Raw genomic sequence first — 5,264 nt, 5'->3', positions numbered from 1 at the left:
GGATTCACAACAGAAAGGAAAAGAAATCATTGCAGATGGCATGATTGTTTACCACTCTACCCCAAAAAAACCTACAAATGCACACACACACACAGACACACACACACACAGTCCTAATGCATGAATTAACACACACAAACACCAAGTCCTAATGCATGAATTAAGTAAAATTTCAGTATATCATATCAGAATACAGAAATAAGCTATCTCAACTAAGTAATACTAAACTATCTAAAAAGTAAATTAATAAAATAATACAATTTATAAAGGCAGCAGAAATAATATGATAAGTATAAAGTTAATCAAGGAGATGAATAATGTGTAAACTGAAGTACATAATACACTACTAAATACCTATGAGAAATATTAAAAAGACATTGAAAATAGAAATAGTACATGTTGATGGTTTGGGAGATGGTACTATTAAAATAAAATTATTATTGCAGTATGTTGGGCACTTCTTACAGAAAAGATAAACATATCCTAGAATAGAATCAGAACAGACTTGAAATAAAGAAATCATGAGAAAAAATTAAAAAAGCTACGAACTTCACAATTTCTGCTATCAAGCTATGAAGACTATATTCATTAAAACATTAAGAACTGGTATAAAAATAAATTTGCAAACAAATGGAATACAATAAAGAATACAAAAATTGAGTCTCAGCATATATGATCAACTCATATTTTACAGTACACAATGGGTGAAAGTATAGCCTGTCCAATCAATGATGTTCTGAAAATTAGATCTACACATGCAAGAGAATGCAGTTATTTGTTTAAACTTTGAAAAAATCGACTCTACGGGGCTAGAGTGATAACACGCGGCAGACCCGAGTTCGATTCCCACCATCCCATATGGTCCCCTGAGCACGGCCAGGGGTAATTCCTGAGTGCAGAGCCAGGAGTAACCCCTGAGCATCGCTGGATGTGACCCAAAAAGAAAAAAAAAAAAAACCAAAAAATCTACTCTAATAAAATACTGAAGCATAACACTTGAAAAAGCAAAATTTCTAGAAAAAAACTTGAGGGAAAACATCATGATATCAGTTTTTGAAATTATTCTTAGTTATGATATAAAATTATGAACAATAAATGTGAAAATAATTTAGTGGGGTTCCATTAAACTAAAAGCACAGTATAAGGAACAGGAAACAACACAAATGGACATGCATTACAACAAGGGAAATTATTTCAAAATAATATATCTGTTACGGATTAATATTAATTTACACATATTCATTGTACATGTACATAATCTAAATAGAAAAGTAATGAATCATCAAAATAATTATTTCCAAAATGATTAATTGATATGCATTTCTTTAGAGAATTCTTGTGTAATGTTAGAACTTCTATATATTGTTGGCAGGAATGTAAAAGTCAGCTGACACATGGAATGTAACCAAAAACCTTTTCTGAATGGTGGAATATTCAATTTCATATAATTCAAGAGAAGGGTGAACAATGGGTTGAGGATGTAGCTCGGTAGTATGGGTAGTATGGCACTGATTTGCATATGTTAAGCTCTGGGTTTGATCACTGGCACTGAAAAATAAAGATCAGAACAATACATGATGTAGGGGCAAGGAATAGCCTAGTATAACATTTTTGATGAAAGAAAATGGACTTATCAAAAAGTTATTCAATCACCGACTTTTTGTATAATGTTTTTTCATTGCAAATTAGACATAATTGGACATATACATGCACATAATTTTTATCAGACCACACTTAGAGCAAGATTATCATTTTATTTAAGAAACTGATTCTTAAAAATTACATTATGACTGCCATTATAAATCATTTTAGGGGAGATGACTTCAAATAAGATATATCTGGCCATGTGCTGATATTTTTCCTTTTTGCTAAATTCAACATAAATCAATTGAACTATATTACAGGTAATACTTGGGAAATTGACATCTACAGTGAGATAAGACTTAGTGTTTTGGTACACAACCCAGGTTTGTCACTTACTAGTGGTGCAAACTGAGCAAATTAATTTATTTACCTCCAAAAGTGATTGACATTCTTTGAAATTAATTACTTAGTTTTTCTTTTATAAAGAGAAGTTAATAGTACTATATATGTCTCAAAGTTAATGTGCGTTAATGTGCTCTTCTGGTAGTATATGAAATAGAACACAGTCTGTGCAATCTCTAGAGTACAAGTACTTTAAGAAAACAAACAATACAAAACAAAATCATGTTAAAAAAATAAGGGAACAAACTCGCTGACAAATAAATAAAATATTTTTTCTTTTGCTTTGTGGTTTGATTTCTCTTGAGAATTTAGTATATAGTTGCATTTCTAAATGGTTGTAGATCCTCAAAAAAGAGAGGAAAAGTTGAAGAATGTGTATAAGCAAAAGAAATAATCAAAACCCATTACAAGGGACATAATGGTCTAGAAACTAATCAAGTGGATGAATCTGTTTGCCTTAGGTCATCACACACACTGTCTCTCTTATATATACATATGTTGTGGTAGTCCGCTAGGAGACTCAATGTACTCAAATGGCTTGAGAAAGAGAGATAGAATGCGAAGGGTAAGCAAGAGCAACATAGGAAAAATGTGCCCTGAAATGCAGAGAGGTATTAAAGAAGGGCCATGACATTTTCCAAATGCTCCTTATTTCTTTAATAAATTGCTTTATTGTATATTGAAAAATCGCAATTACAGAACTGTCTCCCAAAACAAAAGTGATTAGAAATGACACAAGAACACCAGAAGAGCTGGATTCTCAGCTTGAAGGGTAGGGGAAATAAGAAAACCTTTCTGGAGCTAAACCAAAATAGCAGAGGAATGTCAGATTAGTGCGACTTCACAAATGAGTTCCAAGACTACTGAAGCACAGTGTATTAGCTTTATGACGAGAGTCATTAACTCTCCACAGACAGACAATATTTCTAAAGAACTACTTTGTGTTAGCAAAAAAAACTGTGAAAGATCTAGGAACAAAGCCCTGCTTTCTCACAAGTTATTAACCTCATTTATACATGAGTCTCTATCCTTATGCTCAGTGCCCTAATATGGTTCAGTGCTTTGATATTTCATTCAGCAGGGTGCAATTGTGACAACAGAGAGATACCTCCAGAAGCTTGGTTCAATTGTAGTTACTACTTAAAATAAATATTTATAATAAATATATACATGTACATCTTCCATAATTGAAAAATTTTATAATTAATACAACTAATGGACTGGAGCAATAGCACAGTGGGTAGGGCATTTGCCTTGCACGCGGCTGACCGGGATTTGATTCTTCTCTCAGAGAGCCCAGCAAGCTACTGAGAGTATCTCTCCCATACGGCAAAGCCTGGCAAGCTACCCGTGGCATATTCGATATGCCAATAACAATAAGAACAAGTTTCAAAATGGAGACGTTACTGGTGCCCGCTCGAGCAAATTGATGACAATGATACAGTGACAGTGATTAACAAATACAATTAATGCAATTAATATTTGATTACTATTAAAATAATCCAAAAGACCTTGTGCATCTCACATTGTAGGTATTTATTTTGTAAAATTCGGTTCTCCTTTGTGGAGATATTAGGAGAGTTTTGGAGGTTATTTCTCTACTGTGACCAACAGACCTACTCAAGGGAATCTTACTCCCCTCCCGTTGAGTTTCCTTGTACCCTTCTAAAATTGATGCAGTTGCTTTACATTGACAATGCAGAAAGGTAAAGTAAGAATCTATAAAACCTAGAGAGGAGATTGTAAAACTCCTCTTTGGATTCCGCCTGGAGACAAACTGGGTGAGAAAGATGGTGGGAGTTTATCTCACTTCTAAAGTAATTATTACCATTACCAATGGCAGCAACTACAAAATTTTTACCTCCTGAGAAGAGTGAGCATCAAAATAATGTAGTAAAATTACCAAAGCTTAATGGTGATGTACCAATAAAAGGTCTGTGATGAATCTCATGTGCCATTATGATTACATTCCTTTTATCATTATTGAATTTAATTTAGTAAATTACATTGAATATTCCAGTATTTGTTCATCAGGGATATTGGTCTAGTTTTTGTTCTTGTGTGTATGTGATATATCTTCTAGTGTTTCAGATATTCTCTTTTTAGGGTAAGGTTCACCTCAGAGTATCTGATTGGAATAATTCCTATTTCTTCAATTTCTCTGATAGTGCCAGAGAAGAATAGGTAGAGAAATCTTTGTAGCACAAAAGTTAAAGCTCTCTTCTAACATATGGCTGCTTAGGCTCTAATAGAACACCAGTACATTGTGGACATTGGAGCAGACATATGAGAGAGACAGAGAGAGAGACAGACAGACAGACAAACAGTCAGAGAGATGGAGATATAGACAGAGACAAAAAGACAGACAGACAGAGACAGAAAGAGACAGAGAGAGACACAGAGAGAGAGGAGTTACACTCTGAAGTTTGGTGGAACCCTCTTATAAAACTGCACCTAGGTTTTGATTTGGGACCCAACTTTTGAATACTATTTGAGTAAATATGGTTGTTAAGTTTTCTATTTAGTCATGATTAGTTTGGGGTAGTCTTATGTTTCTAAAAATAAATCAATTTATTATTTTTTAACAAAAATCAGTGACAGGACAAGAGAGATTGTGCAGCAGGTAGGGCACTTGCCTTGCATGTGGCAGAACATTTCCAGACCCTGGCATCCCATATGGTCCCCTGAGCACTTCCAGGAGTGAACCCAGAATGTAGAGCTGGTAATAACTCCTAAGCACTACTGAGTGTGGTTCCCATACAAAATTAGTGCCATAAATATCCAAACTAGTATTTGATGGATCACTGTATTTCTATATCTGTTAATAAATTCCTTTTCATTTGTAATCCTATATATTAAGGTCTACAAGGTCTGAATCTAATTTTTACTTGTTTATGAATAAATAATACAGTATTTGATTCTAATTGTTATTTGTTTTACAATCCTTCATCAGTCTTGCCTCTAGAAGTCTATGACTTATACAAAATTTTGTATGTCATTAATTTTTAGTTTTAGTTTTATGAATTTCTTATTTCTCCTTATCTTATCTGCATTTTCTCTTCACCAAAGAACAAAATCTCATTGGTTTGTGGTTTTAAAAACTTTGCTGCCAATTATATTAGATCTTTCCTCAAAAGTATTTTTGTATATGCTCTCATATTTATTCCTGTTTCATCTCTTATAGTTCACATTTTCATTATCTTTCATCTTGTTCTAACAGTTGCCTTCTAGCTAGTTTTCAATGACTTCATTATAACTCTTTGAAATATTAACAGATA

The 5,264-nt window shown here is 33.3% G+C and overlaps 1 non-coding gene across 1 annotated transcript; it reads left to right on the top strand.

The window, feature by feature from the left end:
* Window positions 1–3,643: 3,643 nt before the first annotated feature.
* LOC129405429 (small nucleolar RNA SNORA26) lies at window positions 3,644–3,766 on the top strand. Its single transcript, XR_008630574.1, has one exon. It is a non-coding gene; the product is annotated as a small nucleolar RNA SNORA26 (small nucleolar RNA).
* Window positions 3,767–5,264: the final 1,498 nt, after the last annotated feature.

The sequence above is a fragment of the Sorex araneus genome, chromosome 5 (genome assembly GCF_027595985.1).
Source record: "Sorex araneus isolate mSorAra2 chromosome 5, mSorAra2.pri, whole genome shotgun sequence".
NCBI lineage: Eukaryota > Metazoa > Chordata > Mammalia > Eulipotyphla > Soricidae > Sorex > Sorex araneus.
The sequence above is the reverse complement of the archived record's forward strand: the minus strand, read 5'-3'. Positions and strand labels throughout refer to the sequence as shown.